This window comes from Anthonomus grandis, chromosome 5, assembly GCF_022605725.1.
Source record: "Anthonomus grandis grandis chromosome 5, icAntGran1.3, whole genome shotgun sequence".
Classification (NCBI taxonomy): Eukaryota; Metazoa; Arthropoda; class Insecta; order Coleoptera; family Curculionidae; genus Anthonomus; species Anthonomus grandis.
The window spans coordinates 21,471,931-21,491,423 of NC_065550.1; the positions used below are offsets into that span (position 1 = coordinate 21,471,931).

The 19,493-nt window shown below is 29.2% G+C and overlaps 1 protein-coding gene and 1 long non-coding RNA gene across 11 annotated transcripts in view; one reads left to right on the plus strand and one right to left on the minus strand.

Moving 5' to 3' along the window:
- Positions 1 to 19,493, minus strand: part of LOC126735974 (homeotic protein antennapedia-like) — a 419,235-nt gene that overhangs the window by 28,205 nt on the left and 371,537 nt on the right. The window lies entirely within an intron of this gene.
- Positions 1,091 to 18,082, plus strand: LOC126735977 (uncharacterized). Its single transcript, XR_007660573.1, has 3 exons — positions 1,091 to 1,227; positions 16,648 to 16,697; positions 17,003 to 18,082. It is a non-coding gene; the product is annotated as an uncharacterized LOC126735977 (long non-coding RNA).

The following is a 19,493-nucleotide window of genomic DNA, read 5'->3' on the forward strand; positions in this document are numbered from 1 at the left end:
CAGATATTTTGTTACACAGCTGGCTCAGAGTCAAAGGGAAGTCCTGTTTTTTTTTTAATTTTTTATTAAAAGCATTTTTCTAAATAATTTGTGATTTAAAAGTCTGCGAAACTCCCTACTGGCAATCTTTTTAAATGGTACATGTACTTAAATATATAAACAGTATTTCATATTTTCTTAATGGTTTTATTGCAAAAGAGGTTGTTCCATGGTACAGATCCAACATGTCTAGTTATACTTGTAAAATGTGCTGCTTTGAAGTCATAACAGTAATTAGTTTCTTAAGGAATAATATTATTGCAGTTGCGAAATGATATTTCAAAATTATTTGAAAAAATTAAAAAGTAGTCATATACAAAGACAAGATTTATAACTACTGCTTTAAATTTTTTCATAAAAGCGTCTTTATATGTTACAAAATTAAATTTTTTATTAAATTTATAAACGAAAAAAAAATTGTCGTACTCGCAATAATTAGGCAATAATTTATAACCGCCATTTAAATTTTAAGCAATATTTGCGTAAATACATTTTAAAATTGCTTTTTCAATAAGTATTTCGTAATGTTTAAACTTTCTAAAATTACCTTAGAATATTGATATGTTAATAACATTTTAAAGAAAAACTTTTTTAATATACCTATAAATATACCTATAACATTATGCAACTAAAAAGCACATTGTTTTTTACTGAGTGCTGTTTTCTACAGGCATATTACTGTACCAATTTTTTTATAAAAAAAAAATTGAATATAAATTTGTAAAAAGTAAAGCTCTATTAAGTGTTCCCACTACCAGCATAATAATGTACCATTAAGTCGATGGCGCCTAATTTTACTAACTTCACCATCTATCTTTTAAGTAAACTGTTTAAAAATGTAGCGGAAATCAATGCTTTATAATATTTTTTTCTATAATATTATTTTTTACTCACTACTAAAAATTGAACAGAAATCAATACTTTTTGATCTTTAAAAGTAATTGACAGCCAAAAGAACGCAAGATGTAATTTTTTGAAAAAGAATTTTAAAACCATATTAATGACATTAACATTGACATTGACAAACTTGTTTGCCATTGATTTTACAATATTTAACTATTGCCTATAAGAATGCAATTCTCGATAAAAAATTTATATTTTTTTGTATCTTTCCTAAAATAAAACCGAATTTCTATATTTATAACGCGTGATATTAAAAGGTTTTCTTGCGGGCGTTGTTGGAGAAGGGTAAGTCTAAAATGTATGGGTTGAAAATTGGGTCCTTTTAATGTTCTTGTAATATAATTTTTTTATATTTTTTTTTCATATAAGAAATTCTATACTCACAAGATTTTTTAAAATAATTTAAAACAAATTTTTCTGAAAGTAATAAAATACATAAAAAAAAATAAATTTCGAAAAAAAACTTGTTTTTTGTGTGTCTTGTAGCTTTTTACTTTCTTAATGTTTTCAATTTTTTTTCCCCTTTTCATTCTAAATTGAAAAATAAAAAAATCACATTTGTTTCTATTACAACTCTAAAAATGAGGTTAGGGAGTTAAAAATTTATGAAATGTTCCTCTAAAAATCACTCGACATACGGAAAACAAAATTGGTGGGGGACCGATTTGACATGCTTATCCTGTTTAAATCCCTGTAATAATAAAATCATCATGACTAGAAAGAAAAATAATAATAAAATATCTTTTTTATGTTCTACTATTCTTTAATAATTTGATTTATTTCAATCGTCTTTATATGTATTTTAAGATCTTAAGACTATACCATTTATGTCACTTGCTGGCTTAAGAGTAAGATTAGTTAATTAATTTTCTATTGGACAATTGTTGGAGGGTTTTTAATATCCTAATTCATTAAATTATACAATATATGGTGTAGGAACTGGAATAATTAAAAGATATCTCCATAACTAATGTTAACTCCAATATTTACATTATCATAGATTTTATTAAAAAAGTGAAAAATTAAATAATAACTTTATTACTCTGTTTGTCGGAAACGTGGGCCTTGCGGACCATATTCGTATAGACTTTTATGTTTATTATTGGGTTCCGAATACGTACCTGAAGTGTTAACATTTCCTCATGAGTCATCCTGTATTTTGATTTCAAAGCTTGTATTTTGCGCCTATGGTTTATACTAATTTCGCTTAAGATGACAACAGAATAATAAAATACAAATAAAAGAAAAATCCGAAAACAGAAAAAAAATTAATAAAATGATTTTTATAATCACTACTCTCAGCATAATTCATTCACAATTTGAATGATTTACTTGAATTAAAATAAGTTTTATTTTAGATAAAGTTCTTAAAAATGTGACGTTATTTATTTATTTATGTAAAAAAAATATTTATTAAGTAAAAATATACTGATACTCAGCTTACAGCCCTTAGATTTTAAATTATTAATTTTGGCTCAGGTTATTATACACGCAACCAAAACTTTTACTGCACTTTTACATTCAAAGGGTGTAAGGTTACCATACAGTAATAACAAAGTAAATCCTCAAATGGGAAGCAAAAAACTTTGCCTTCTATAATAATATAATTATGTCAGCTCTTATTTGGATTTTTTGATCTTCAACTAAATAAATTTTATACGTATTCGGTTAAGCTATGATTTAAGCTATTAGCTGAATGATTATATACACAGAGTGTTTCACTCATATTGCGATAACATGAAGGACAAATTTTCTTATAAATAAAAAATCCTTTAAGCTTATGTTCGGAAATACTTTGTTTTGTAGATACAGGGCATTAAAGTTGAATTTTTTATTTAGTAATTTTTACAGTTATTCCGATATTTGAATCGACATTGGTATCTGGAGATTTTTCCATACGAGAAAGTCGAATTTAATAAGTAGGGCTCTAGTAGAGATTACTAAAAAAATCATTTAGATCAACTAGATTAGATATCAACATTATTCGGACTTTATCGCTCTGTATCTATAGATCGAATCATTTTCGGATTCAACGGTGTGTCATCAGAGTAGATCCAAACAATATGTAGATCGATTTTAGGCTGAATCTTCAAAAATTTAAAAATATTGTCCGATCTTATTATAACTCTGAAACAGATTGTGTATTTTTCGTGAAATATCTAAAATAAGCATGTATGGCAACAATATGCAAATTTAATTATGAAATTGTATCTAGACCGCGTTCGGCGCCAATGTCTTACAGACCAAACTGGATCTCTTGATGTTTTTAGTCTCCATCCAGCTAGCGGTAGCAACAGCAGACGTGTTTTGATGTACCCTGTGTGCTCTCTCTGTCTCTCTCTCTCTTTCTCTACTCCCCGTTTTTTGTTTTTACTTCCTGACGTGGATTTATGGCTGGCGCGAGAGCTGAACACTGACAGGGTTTCGGATTTGATATATTTGGCGGGGTGGCAGGCCAAAGTGAAAAGTTTTACTTGGAGGGGTTACGCTTAATTGTTATTTGACGAATTATTTTTTTATTAGGATCCAGCAAAAAAAAATTAACATTGTTTCAGATCCCTCGAGTTTTCTCCCTATTGAGTCAAATAGGGTGGAATAATAAAAAACTAATAGCACACGTTTTTATATAATTAATATTATACAAGGTACTCGTTTAAGTTTGTACAGAAAAAATATAAGAAAAATGGCGACGAGACAATAAGTAGCTGTAAGAGTCAAAATAAAAATACAAATTTAAAATTTGACTAAGAATACTAAGTTAAGATATACCTTAAGTTTGATAACGCCCTTGAAAAGCTGAGTAAATTTTCAATGAATTCAGTTTAAGTAAAATTTTCATTGGATCAATAATAAGTGTGAGAGAAACAAATGAATGTTGTCATACTTAAATCGCTATATATAGTTCATTTTTTAACTAATTTTAATAAACAGGGTGTCATATAAAAAACAATTTATAACAGGTGATAAGTAACTAGAACAAGAAAAAAATTTTCAGAAAACAAGGCACTTATTTGATGTGTTCGAAATGTTTTCCATCATTCTGATTACAGAGGTACAGTTTTTATTGTGTTGACAAGAGAGCAGTTTCAATTTCCGCCACGGATATCCTGTTAATAGCCGTTCTAATTCTCTTAATCATAGTTTATTTAGTTGTTGGTCGAGTTTCGTAAACGAGATCTTGTATTCTTCTCAAAAATGAAAATCAAGACATGTTAAGTTCGGAAACCTAGCTGGCCAAGGAATTAACCTTAATCTTCCAATCCACCGGAATGGAAATTGCTGGTCAAGGTAGTAACGCACCTGGTCACAAAGGTAATGTTTATTAGATGAAATTAGAAATTAGAGGCATAACTCACTAATCAGAATTCGATCAAAGATAAACGGGCAGGTAATGTTTTCTTTAACAATTCCGCAAGTTGCGTCCTATAAGAATACTACAAAGCATACTCTCTTGACTGCATTTTAAAAGTACCCAAATATACTCATACCTATATATACTTATAACATACTAAATGCCTCCTTATTTCTAAATAGGATTTTTACTTTAATAGCGGAAATAAAAAGTAAACGTTCTTTTAGACGCAATATTTTTATTGTTTTTTTATGGCTTAACGTAATAATTCAAGAAGCCAAATAAGAAATAAGAACGCAGTACCTCATGGTTTGATATTACTTACAATTAGTTCAACTCAGTTAAAAAAATTTAATCTGGATACTAAGCAAACCTTTAAAATGTTTATCCAATTCCATATTTTATTTATACAATTAGATATTATTTTATTATTAGCTTTTATTTAATAATAACTTCAAACGCACAAAGATATCAATATACAGTTTTCGCCAAAATATATATTTTATTCACCTTTATAATTTGTAAGGTTTACATACTAAGCTATTGGAAATTTTAGAAAAATTTCAGGAAAACTCATACAAAAGTGAGAAGCATCATCTAACTTTTTTTAAACTAACTTATGTCACTGCCAAAGTCCATTAAGAGAGATAAAAATTATCCACCTGATGACACATTGTTCATTAAAATTAATTGAGCAGTGTACAAGAAATAACGATTTAAATATGTCAAAATTTATTTTTTTCCAAGCGTGCTTGAAATATAGATAGTGTACACCCTTAACTAAACACTCTGTATATTCTATTAGAACCGTAGATGTTTTGGCTGATATCAAGTGACTTAAAAAAAATATTTTTAAAGTTATTAAGTCGGTGAGGCTTGGTTACTGTTAAGAGGGGCTGGAATATATGACAAAGGTGGCTGAGTGCAAAAATTATTGCAAAGCCGAGTTCAAATACAGGGCGAGAATTGTTTTTTCCGATAGTAAGAAATGAGGTAAACTTTTTCAAATATGGATTTAAGATATAGTGGCCGCATTTTGTCGAGCAAAGCTTGTGCGGGCCTATGGAGCGAGAATCTTTGTTCGTGAATAACATTTTTTTCAAAGATTTTAGGTATGTCTTAGATCCATATTTGAAAAAGTTACAAATAAACCAAGTATGTAACAGGATTGTACAGATAGGGTATTGGAATATTATGAACCCATCTTAGGGTTATGCGATAAAAGCCTACAACATTTCAAAAGTAAAAATTATCACAAAAAATCATATAAACCCCAGAAAAGACATACTACATGGAAAGAACATGCATTAAACTGTAATATAAAAATGCTTTATTCTTCATATAAATTACCTTAAAAACTACAATAAAAAAACTTTATATTTTAGAAAAGTAATCTTAATTTAAAGTTAAAAAAAAACAAATAAATATATATAACCTTCTAATCACGAATATGTACGTTTTCTTACACTTTTTAACATATTATTCTCTAACTCTAAAAAACATATATAAAAAGTATATTATTGTAATATCTCTAGAATATTTAACTAAAAAAATCTTAAAATATGCCAATAATATGCAGGTTTCCAGCTTTTATTGGACGTTGTTGCAATGCTCCAAAAAGGACTAATAAATTAGGAAAATTAATAATGCAGTTAGCAAGCAAAAAACATATGATAAATAAATAATAGAAGAATATATTAAAATAAAGAATTTATAAGACTTTACTTTAAATATTTTCCGGGATAAGCCGAAAAAATATATAAGATTTTAATTTTCTGGAAAACTGCCTGAATAAAGTAGAGAATCTAGATTTCTAGAATAAAATTGGTTATACTTTGGTTCTAGAAAAATACAAAACCAAAAGTTGGATATACTAGACACAAAGTCGAACAATGCAATTAAATTGTAAATATTTGGTCACTCTATGTTGAGTTCATTAAAACAGTTAAAAATTCTACTTAAACGTTTTAAGAGAAACGATTCATGTTTGGTCAAGATCCTTCGTACTTTTAGTGATGCTCAGCAGCAAAACGTCAGAACTGGTACATAAACAACAGCCATGCTCCTCTCAGGTTCCGTCTCTGCTTGTTGAGGTTGCCGACTACTACATACAGCAAATTCTTCTCTATGTTGGGCTCTATAGATCAGGACCATCTATCATCTGCTTAGTCTTGTGTGTTTCTTAGTCATTTCTTAATAATTTATCTTTCCTGTATTACTTGTAGTTGTTTGCACTCTTCGTGTCGCATTAGATGTCATAAATAGGTTGTTTTTTATCTTCATGATACCTGGTAACTAAAGGTAATTATTCATTCTAATGAAGATATTTGCCTATATGGCCACATTTTAAAGGCGTCCAATTTGCGAAGTCCTTTCTGCTTCACCATCCATGTCTCAGAGCCGTATAGGAACAGGGACGACACAAAGCACTTTACAGTGCTTAGTCTCACCTTAAGGGATAAACTTGCACTACACAGTTCGCTACATATTTCGCTTTTTCCGAAAATTTTCCCTGGCTATTTCTACTCTTCTTTTAATCTGTTCAGCGTGGTTCACCATGGTATATTTGCCTGCCTCGGTATATGCAGCTGTGAAGATCCTGGAAGGTGACGCCATTAATTATAATCTTTAAAACGTGTTCTTGTGAGTTTTGATTGAAAACCATCTTAGTCTTTGCGGCATCCGCTTCTAATCCCATCGTACAACTTTCATTTGTTTGAGTAGTCATAAATGCTTGCAGTTGTTGGTTGGAAACTCCCATGACTACTGCGTACCTTTGTTGTTAGTGACAATGTCGTTTATATTGTATATCCAACGATTGTTCAACTATATATACTCCGCATATACATTAAATAATAAAGGGGATAGAAGGCAACCTTGACGAACTCCCCTTTCGATATTAATATAAGATGTAATGCCATTTATTGTTCGAATGTACCCTCGGTGACTCCAGTGTATATTGCAAATTATTATTATGTCGTAGATGTCTACTTCTATTTCCTGTAAAATATGCATTAACTTCTAGTGTTAAATGTGTCGGAAGGCTTTTTCGTAATTTTAAATGCAAAAAAATAGTTTTTTTATTTCCAAGAATGTTTTCGCTATAAGGCTTAATCCCAACGTGGCTCACCTTATGCCTTTGTCTCTTCTAAATCGCATTAGGATCTACTTAAGCAGATCCTGATTAAAGTTGTGTTGCAGAATTTAGTGCGTATCCTCTTGAAAATGTTTCTTATGAAAATCTTTGTTGCTTCGCTCAAAAGGCAGATGTTCCTCTCGATCTCACACCTACCATTGTTCTGTTGTCTTTTAAATAGTATTTTTTGTTATTCAGGGTGTATTTCTCTTTCGTTGTTTTCTTTTTCTTTTAAAGAAACATATTTGGATTTCCACAGTCCTGCGACCTTTTGTATTTTTTCGTGTAGTGTTTACTTTTTCCTCCTCAATTTCTTTGCACTTTGTATTCATCGTCTGTTTGTGGTGATATATTCAGCTCTCTGTCGACATTTTATTAAAAAATTATTTTCTGTTCATCATTTGCGTTGCTTCAGGTATTCTTATTTATATTTTCTTTTTTATTTTTAAGCTTTACACTTAAAGTAAAAGCCACTGGATTATGTCCCCAGTCTATGTATCGTATCCTATGTAGGCCTTTCTTATTATATAATTTATTTCTTATTATATATTTTAGTTTTTTCTCTTATGTAGTTTCTCTTAAGTATGTAGGCCTTTGTCTTAGAGCTGAAACCAAGTGTAACGAGTAATGACTATTCTTTTTTCTTGACAGAACTGTATAAACCTTCTATCTCTGTCGTTTCTGTTGCCTGATCCATAGGGACCTACGATGCCATCCATTAAAAATCTTAGTCATGCCTTTTTGATTCTTGACTATGGAATGTCTCAAAATACCTCAAAGTGTTTGCCTGAACAGTTACATCTTCAAGTTATTAAGTGTTGGATCCTCAGGATTATAAGACAGTTCTCCTTGAAGTTCATTTTTTTTTATTAAATTAAGGAATCTAAGATCATGTATGTATGTTAGATTATTCACCTAATTTGCCAGGTACATGTTTTGACCAAAAATTCATTGAATTTGTCAGAATTTTACCAAAATTGCACCAATAGTTTACTTTAAAGGTGATAATGGCCACGAGTCTTCTAAAAAATATTTTCAAGCTTTATAATAGCTAAAAAATAATTGGGAACTATATAGACCGTCCAAGAAATAAAAGAGTTTTTCACTTGCTTTTTATGAACTCTATAAAAAATATTTGTTTTGATTTATAAACTTAACATATTTTAAATAACAATACATAATTCATGAACGGAAGTAAAACTTGTCTCATATGAGTCAAACCTTGTAATTAAGTTGATTACATGCAATAAATTGATATGCACTATTTATAATGATATAGCTTCATCGCCTTAAAAACCAAACTGGTTCTTAAAACCTTCCCTAAAATATTCCCATTTACCAGTATAAAAAATACATATAATTATATATTTTTTAATTAGTTGCTTGTAATTAAAAAGAAAAGGAAACCAGTGTCACACAGCTTTTCCTTATCACATTAATATTATAATATCAGCAACTGATTAATTACATGAAAGGTTTAATTAAAACTAATGAATTATACATTAACTTAATGACAGTATATTAAGTGAAATTGATACAATATCATCAATTTATTTAAAATGGGGGTACTTCTCAAGCAGGTGAAGGAAAAGCTTTTTTGCATAAACATCAATCAAAACATATTAAGAAGAGAAAATAAACAATTATTAATAAAGCTTAACTGATCATAAAACAAATTAAAGGCTAGTTTTTTAAATAGTTTAAAATACAAAAAAAAACGATTTCCTCACTAGTGGTGTAAACCATCCAATACCGGTTCGTCATCATCGACAACGTTGTTCGTGCCGATCGGAACGGGCGATCGTTACGCCCCTAACGGGTAATAGTCCAACGTTTTTATACCGAGGCCCATCACGCAAAAGGTCGGTAATACAGCTATCTTTAAATGCCGTTAAAAAAGAAATTTACGACTTCTTCGACGGCCCGAGTCGATTCAACGGTTTTACAGATTCCTTTTACGTCTTTATACAGTCGTTTATGTCTTGTCGCTCCATATTTAATCGTTTTGGGTTTTCTTCTGAGGTTTGTGTTTGATTGTTTTAAATGAAGTTTTTATTGGACACGTCTTAGTAAGTTTTTTATTAGTCCATTATATCGTCCTGTTGAGTTTTTGTTGGATAGTGGCTTAGGCCTTGGTAGATCAAATTCTTTCTGGATGCCATCTATTGGGCCCCTACCAATTTACCTACATTCTGCCAACAAAATTTTTATGTCATAGTTGTCTGTCATTATTTAATTATGTTGGTAGTCTTGTAGCGAAGCCAAAATCAATGACAAGAAGAAGAAGAGGAAGAATTTGCTAAAATACATAATACAAATCCTTTTGTTTTATGTATTTTATATCGTTTATGTCTTGTCGCTTTATATTTAATTGGTTGTCGGTTTAAGGTGCGTGTTTCATTGTTTTTGATGAAGTTTTAGTTGGAAAGTGGCTTAAGCCTTGGTAGATCAAATTCATTTTGGATGCCACCTATTGGGCCAGTACCAATTTACCTATATTCTGCCAACAAATTTTTTATGTCATAACTGTCTATCATTATTTAAATATGTTGGTAGTCTTGTAGCAAAGCCTAAGTCAATGACAAGAAGAAGAAGAATATGGTAGCCAATAAAATCTGTATGTTTAAAATCCTTTTGTATTATATATTTTATGTCGTTTATGTCTTGTCGCTTCATATTTAATCGGTTCTGGGTTTTCTTTTGAGGTTTGTGTTTGATTGTTTTAAATAAAGTTTTTGTTGGACACGTCTCAGTAAGTTTTTTATTATTAGGTTTTTGTTGGATAGTGGCTTAAGCCTTGGTATATCAAATTCTTTTTGGATGCCATCTATTGGCCAACTACCAATTTACCTACATTCTGCCAACAAAATGTTAATGTTATAGTTAGTTGTCTGTCATTATTTAATTATGTTGGTAGTCTTGTAGCAAAGCCAAAATCAATGAAAAGTCACAAGAAGAAGAAGAAGAAGAAGAAGAAGAAGAGGAAGACGAAGAAGAAGAATTTGGAAACCAATAAAAACCTATATGTTTAAAATCCTTTTGTATTATGCATTATACATTTTGTCTCTTTCTATTTAATCTGTTTTGGGTTTTCTTTTGAGGTGTGTGTTTGATAGTTTTTATTAAAGTTTTTATTGGACACGTCTCAGTTAGTTTTTTATTAATCCATTATATCGTCCTGTTGAGTTTTTGTTAGATAGTGGCTTAAGCCTTGGTAGATCAAATTCTTTTTGGATGCCATCTATTGGGCCACTACCAATTTACCTACATTCTGTTAATAAAATTTTTATGTCATAGTTGTCTGTCTTGTAGCGAAGCCAAAGTCTTGTAGCGAAGCCAAAATCAATGAAAAGTCACAAGAAAAAGAAGAAGAAGAAGAAGAATTTGGAAACCAATAAAACCTATATGTTTAAAATCCTTTTATATTATGCATTATATATTTTGTCGCTTCATATTTAATCGGTTCTGGGATTTCTCTTGAGGTGTGTGTTTGATAGTTTTTAATGAAATTTTTATTGGACACGTATGAGGTACACGTACAAGTTTTTTATTAGGACATTATATCTTTCTGTTGAGTTTTTGTTGTATAGTTAGTGATTGTGTGGGTCGTCTTCTCCAAAATTAATGGAAAGAAGAAAAAAAATTTGGGAACAAATAAAATCTATATGTTTAAAATCTTTTTTTATTATGTGTTTAATATCTTGTTAAGTTTTTATGTTTTAGCCTTGGTAGATTAAATTTATGTTGCATACCATTTGTTGGACCAGTACCATTTTATTTACATTCTGCCAACAAAATGTTTATGTCATAGTTGTCTGTCATGGTTAAATTATGTTGGTACTCTGGTTAGTAATTTATAGTTAGGCCAGCCTCAATCCGAAGAAGAAGAAAAATTTGGTAAAAAAATTAAATTTTTAAATTCTTATTGTATTTTAATATAATTTTTTTTTTAAATTTGTCTACTTTTAGGCGGAATTTTAATTTTGAAATTTTGTGATAATAAAAACGCCAAATTAGGAGAACTTCGTTTAATTAAAAATTTAATTCTTGTTTTGGAATTAGTGAGTTTTGTTAGGTCATCAAGAAATACCTTGTTAAAATTATAAACTAACCCCTATAGAGTCTCAACACCAAAAAAAATTGTTTAAACTTCTATTTTCTATAGAAATCATAGAACAAACTGAAAATTATATCAAATTCCTTAAAATTCAAAAGCTTTACATATAAGGGATTTTAAGGTGATATTTGTAAAATGTAGTATTTATATAGAATTATTAAATGCCCAATTAGTGACATATTTTATATAGGAGAGATTATTACTACAGCTAATTGGCTTAATGCTTGTAAGCTTAAATTCCTTAATAAATATGCGCTATTTAAAGGAGCTCGAATAATAAAAAGAAGATGTTCTTGGGTCACAGAAAATATAAAGTATTTTATTTCTCTTACGATAAAAGCTTGATCTAAATGCAAAAAACTAAAATTAATAGAGAAAACTATAGGCCAACGTCAGCAGCAATTAAAAAAAAATGATGTGCTATCTCAATAAAGCTGATTCCAAGAAAGAATGGAAGGTATTGGATAAGTTAAACATACTAAACATATACTGCAATCCTAAAAAAAACTGTTCCAGAACACTTGAGGGACCCCCAAATCAAAAACAACTTTATTGTAAATTCTTCATTTTCAGAACCTTTAACTTCAAGACCTTGTCTTATAATTTAGAAACTGTAAAGGAGAATGTTAAAAACTTCAAATTTTAGTCAGCAACACCAAAGGAAGTAAAGTCAGTATTTTTCTTTGATCGAATCATTGGTATAGATAACATTGGCGTATCCATGCTACTTTACTGCTGTCCCTATATTCTCCCTTTTTTGGTGCATCTTGTTAAGCAGTGTATTGATGTGTCAACTTTGCCATATTCGTGGAAATTTTCACACCTTATTCCTATACCTAAAGTTTTTTCAACGAATTAACTGTCTATACTTAGGCCAATCAGGGTTCTTTCTACCTTTTTAAAAAAAAATCATAACTTTTTCAGAAAGTATTAGAGTATTAAGATCTCAATCTGAACCCACCCGCAAGCTTAAAGTTTCTTAGTCATTACAATATATGTAGGAACAAATAAAGCTTATAAAATGTTGCGATTTATAATTACGAATACAAAGCATATTTAACAGTGAAATAGTATAGTCAGACTAAATAATGCCTGGGTGAAACTCCATCTTGAGTATGCTTCTATTATATGGGCCCAACAGGCAAAAGTTAATAAAAATCTTATTGAAAAGGTAAAAGAAATATTTTTGTATTACTTGTTTATTAGATGCATAATCCTTACATGGGTTATAGAAGCATCCTCGAGAATTTTAAATTTGAATCTCTGCAGCAAAGATGAAAGATCCAATTAGTTTGGTTATATACGTTATTGTAAATAGCATCAAATACAAAAGTATTTTGTTCAAGATCAATTCAAGGGTAAATTACACAGGTTATTTTTGGTCAGTGAGGTTGATCGATGTCCGGTAAACAATATGATGAGAGAATGCAATCTATTTTTCATTACCAATTATGTTATTGGTATTTGGGGGATTAGGCCTTTATTTATTTAGGGCTTTTTGCCTGGTTCTGCCTCAATTGCTTAGTGGGTAGGATAAGTAGTTGCTTTTGATTCTGTTACTTTTGTTACTTTTTATTTTTTTGACCTAGATTTATAAGTGTATCTTATTCCTTGTTACTTGCCATCCTTCCTTTATCCAATTATGTTAAGTCATATATGTTATATGAAATGTGTTGAAATTAAATAAATAAATAAAAGTTTAGTTTTGAGGATAACCTTGCGTAAAATAAATGCTTTTTGTTTTAAAATAGCAAATTTTTTAAATTATCTTTACAAGTTTGATGTAACGGGCTTGGGCGGCTGTCGAAGAACGACACGAGTCCATGGTAGCGAGGAAGAAGAAGAAGTTTGATGTATCGCAGACATATGATCTACTAACTACAAGGATTAGTGTTTTAATAGCATTGATATTTTAAAAATCATATATATTTAAAATCACATCAAAAGTTTTAAAGAGTAGTCAGACAAGAGCATACATAAATTTGTTTGGTACTGCTTTTTAACCTGGATTAAGCTTTAAATAGCTGAAATTCAGTTTCGTCTCTCTTGAAAGTAACAGACCACATCTTACAGGAGGCTAATAAATCTTGGCCTTTATCGGTTAATCCAAGGCCTTTAAATAAAATCATCATCTATTTGAAGAGAGCACTCAGTCTCTAATAAGAGACTATTTCACGCACTCAGTAAGTGGAACTTAATGGGATGGAATTCTCTGCTTTGAGTCTGGCCTGTATCACAATGATCTATGTCTTGGTCTAATTTTCTTCACCCTGTAGACATCTCTGTTATGTACAAAATCCTGAATACTCAACACGTTCATCTATATGCCGACAATACTCAAATTTATTTCTCATTTTCTTCTGACAACATCTTAGAAGTGGTCTTGTGACTTTAACTTACTTACAAGGACGTCAAGTAATTACTGCTTAAGTTTAAATCCAAGTAAATGTCCTTCTTTTTGGTAAGATGCAGTCTAGGGACTTAGACTTCTTCGAGAAATGGTCAACTAATTAAACGTAGTAATGTGGCTAAAAATCTTGAAATATTCTTGGATGTTAAATTGAGATTTTATAAGCATATTAATTAAGGTATAAAAAAGGCCTTTATTAACCTGAAGCTACTTTATCAGTCATAGGCAAGTCCCTAATTAAGATCTTAGGAAAGTGATTATCTTGTGTTGTATATGGTCGGTGCGTCCGTGCCTCCTAACTAGTAAACTCAAAACTGTTGCGTAAGATTTATAACTGGTATGAGAAAATGTGATAGAGGTGTAAGTAGTTAAATGTGCACTATGAACTCGTACTGAACTATCTCATAATAACTTCTCCTTATAAAACGACTTTATTTAAAGCGAATTTAAATTATAATGACCTTAATTTGATTTATATGGTTAAGCTACCCTTTGGCTTCGCTATTTATAATTTTAACATAATAAATTTTTATAGAAACATTATTATTATTATTATTATTATTATTATTATTATTATTATTATTATTATTATTATTACCTGAAATATCTGGAAAAGAAATGAAAGAACATTTCCAATTGATACAAAAAATAATCTAAAAGGCCTGCAATAAAATAAAAAATTACTTTAAATATCCTAAAAAGAGATATCAGAATAATGTGAAATATCAAGAATAAAAAAAAATATTTTTAGAACCCGAGATATTGCAGATAATTTTATTTTAGTGTCAAATGTGTTAGTGTAAATGTGTTATGTTTAGTGTAAATAGTGTAAAAATGACGCCAAATGATTTTTAACACTTTAGGACACTTAACATTAAATTATATTTTATTTATTAGTTTCTTTAAAAAAGTTATTTTCAATTCCTAAGAGGCATAAAAATTAGATGCAAAAAATATTCTTAAGCCTGAAAGACGCAAGACATTATTTGGAGTTTAGGAATATTTTTAAATGCCTGATAGAACAAAAGAAAAAAATAGTTCTTAAACATGGCGAAAAAATATTCTCAGATCGAGAAATAACCTAAAACTACTCTTAAACCTAAAATAAAATTTGTAAAAAAGTCCGTTACGTTAATTTAAAAAAAAAATTACCGCGAAAACACAGGATTTTTAGCAAGTTGACTTTTGCTAATTTTTGTACTGCATAAATTTTAATAAGAAAACACTTTTTTATTATCTAAACTCATTATAGAATACAGCTTAGTACCTTAACCGAATAAAATAACAAAAATAAGTATGTGGCCTTAATAGGTTTTACTTTACTTGAAATATACTTGGTGTTGAAAAAACATGGTTATTCTTAGTTAAAACTTATCATACCGCTCTTTTATATATATATCCAATCCTCTTCCTAATTATTCTAAGTTCCAAGTAACGTGTCAAAAATGATATACAGTTAACAAATTTAAAATTAATCAATGTATGAATTACTATTAAGTTATGCATTAAATGCATTGCATTAAAATACATAAAAAAAATTAACGGATTACTTTAGAAAATAGTCGAGTTATGCTAAATGCGAGTTTAAGTCTCATTAAGTGCTAATTTTTAATTGAGCTTTATAAGAGTTAACCTTTTTTTTCTACTAAATTATTTAAACTATTATAAATTATCATGCAAATAATCTTATAAAAAAGTGTATCCCTTTATACTCATAGCGGTATTATTAGTTGCAATTATATACAGATATTAAATTACATGTTTTGCACTACCAAAGAATTCCCACTAAAACAATTTAAACACTTGGTTTGTGTATGCATGCAGATAATGTACAAGAAAAAAATTCCATTAACCCTGGTAGTTACTATGTTGTTTTTTTATTTAAAAAAAATTATGTATATACTGAACAACAGATAATTCATGTTTTTTTTTATACCGTCATACGACTAAGTTTGTTTTTTTCTGAGCGAGTTCCGTGATAAAAAGTATTTCATTTAAAGCATAATAATTATTTTTGTTAAAAGACTTAAGGTGATAAAATTATCGCAAAATCCACATAATGTTTACCAATATCGGCACCAATTTGTTAACAAATCTTTATGTTCGTGCAGATCTGCACGAACACAAAACCAGACTTTTTAAGTTTATGGTGATATCTTCGTTAAGTTCAGCGGGTTCATCTAGATTTTAAAATAAATTAATTAAAGCAATCATGAATGTCAAGGCTAAATTAATTAGCCATCGATTTTTGTATTAGGATCACTGTTTTATTTTTGAAAAATTTTAAAATAAATTTATGATTAGCATATTGATTAAAAATAAAGTCAGGAGTCAGGATTAAGTTATGTGGTCTTTTAAGAATCTTTTTAGTGGTTGTATCGGATAGCACCTAAAATGGGTTAGTAAGTTTTTTATTGCGGTCCTTCACCAAATGATCAAGAATATTATAAACTGGAATAAATTTCCCGAATAAAATTAGCCTATCCTATGCATAACTTAAATGGCTATTATTCTTGTTTTATAAATACAATATTTATTAAAGCAGGACCATTGGCTTTTTCACTATTGTTTGAACTACTTATGTTTTGATCATTACTGAATAATTCTTAGTAGTTACTGAACATAACATGTAAAACTATTGTATGTCCTTGTAATTATTTATTTTTTATTAATTGGTTTGTATGTTTCAGCAAAGCTGGAGAACCCATTAGATCTACGTTTTCCTAAGGAAGTTCTTAAAGTAAGTAAACAAATGCTGATACAAAAGATTCAGTATAATCAGAACTAAATCCATTCAACAAAAAATTGAATCTGGTCGAAATAGGGTCTCTTATATATTTGTTATTTATTTGAAGCATTTCATTTTAATGAATTAAAAAAATATAAATACGTACCTCTTAAAATGCAAAAGTCAATTAAGTTTATGTTTAATAAGTACTTGTAATGCAGGTAATAATTTATTTTGGCAGGGAATTGAAATAAGAAATAAAATTAAGAAGATGTCAAATAGTTTATGAGCATTTTATATTATTAATTTACTTTCAGATGCCAATATAGCAGCACATGCTGCAACCAAGACGTAGTGAAGGGCACAGCATCCACCCTAATCTGACAGGGAATTGACGCAAAGGGCTATCGTATTCGTTGGCCTAGCTGATAGTGGCCGTAGCAATTGCTACTGCTGCTGCAGTGATTTACTGGTTTGCATATCGGACGGTCATTGAAAAGCCAATTGAAATCGACCGCTCTAATCGCACATGATGAAAACAATTTATCATGCCTGCTCGCCTCAGTTGTGTTGTTTCGAACTGTAAATTTTGCCCAGTGTTGTGATCTATCCTAGAAATGGATCGTCCTATATTTTTGTTCGAAACTTTATTTATTATGAGAGAAAAATACATATTTAATTACATTTACATTTGACGGTTGAGTTATACATATTCAATGTTGTTTTACAAAACCAAAGTTTTATTTAAAATCCTCATAATATGTCACAACAAGGGCACCGAATACACGCAAACAAAAATCTCGTTCAAAACGGGTCAAGTTTCTTCAAACCATACAGAAGTTATCTTGAAGATCTGACACGGCAAAGGCCATAAAAACATTCCCAAGATTACCGAGCAAGGAGCAAAGGTCACGAAAAAAATCTCAGCAAGTACATTAATGTCAGACCAGTTTCATGATGTATATAAGATTTCTGGTTGTTTTATTGACGTGTTCTTAGAATTTTTTACGAAAAAATATAAAGACACCGAGTTCGGCGAAGTGGAGATATAAAAATGTGAAAACCTAAAAAGTGTTACGCTTGTTACTTAATAATTACGTTTTGGTTTGAGTGAAATATGTAATGGGTCGGTTGCCTTGTTAACCCTACTTCTCAAGAAAGGAAAATTTAAATAATGTGGTCATACATGTAGATTTCCAAAAATTTTTAGGATTTAAGGGTCAACAATCGAGAATGTTAATTTAGTTTGCTTAAGAATGGCGTTTTTATGATAATAGATAATGAGAAGAGAGTCAATACTTTCATTTTTACTGCCCATTAACATTTTTAATAGAATAAAGATTAATTATGTAAAAGCTATATAACATGGTTTTTATACAGCTTTGTTTTCAAAAGCTCTTGGCCAAACTGCATATCAGTTGTGTTTAAGAATAATAAATATTCAGCTTCTCATTAGCCTACTTATGCTAATCTGTAAAATAAAAACTAACTGCATTAAATATAAAGATCATTTTATTTAAAAAAAAAAGTGTTTTCTTTATCAAAGCTCAAATTAAAAACAGTTAAAATGGTTAATTTTGAAAGAGGGGATGGGTAAGGAAAATTAACGATATCTCTAAGATAGAAAAACATAAAATATATTAATATATCTTGCAGTTATTATCTGCAAGATGTATTAATATATTTTATGTTTCCTTTTCTATCTTAGAGATATCTTTCTGATATCTACATATTTTAAACGATATCAGTGGTACAGTTTTAGGCTCTCATTAAATTATATATAATTAAAAATATCGTGATTTGGGCGCTATATGGTTGAGGTCTCCTAAGCGTCTTTATGAGAACTTTTTTATGACGTCTGTATTAATATTTTTAACAATACTGTAATAAAATAATAGCTAATAAGACGTTTATTTTTTTATTAGTATTATTTTTTAACTAGTTTTTGGTGGACCATTGCAATAGGTCTTTTGTTGCTTTTTTAATATACATTAATATTACATTAACCTTATTATATGTAATTTAAAAATCTTTTAAATATGATTAATTTGCATGTTTTTCAAAGTTTGCAATAAAAAATTAATGGTTTTAAATGTGCATTTGCATTTTATTTACTCCAAGCAAAACTGCTAAGATCATGTTAAGTTATTTAATTGTTATTAGACGTCTGTGATACTTTTTTTTATGTCATGTTTTTACAAATTATATATATTAACTAAATATTTATAATTTCTTTTTGAGACGTCTTTTCAAAGTTTTTAGGTTTGTTATATTGCACCAAGAAGTATTGAGGACGGCGTTATTTTAGTGTTAAGAAAATATGTTAAAATTGAATGCCAAAAATAATAAATAGATTCTCAATACAGTGGTTCAAGAAGAATTTGTTAGAGAATACTACAAAAAATAAATAAGTAATTTAAAAGAGAAAAATGAGAAGCACAATAATTATAAAAAAATATAATTTTATAAATTGGGTTGAAAGAAACAAAAATGCAACGCTGTTAATATTTCAAAACTACAATTTTTACTAAGCAAAAATAAAAAATTGAAATCATTGCACAACTTTGCACAATTTTGTGACAACTGTTGCTAGGTTCCTACACGTGTTTTAAGTATGAAAAATGAGTTTTTAGTGTAAATAAACTTTAGAAACATTATAGTTTTTACGTGTGTTTTATAAGTCTTATTAGAGATTTGAAAGTTCAACAATTTTAAATATGATCCCGTACAGTTCGTTTATGGTTTATGTAATGGAAATATAAATGCAGCAGTACGGGAATACCAACCAAAATTTCCAAGTAAAAAATT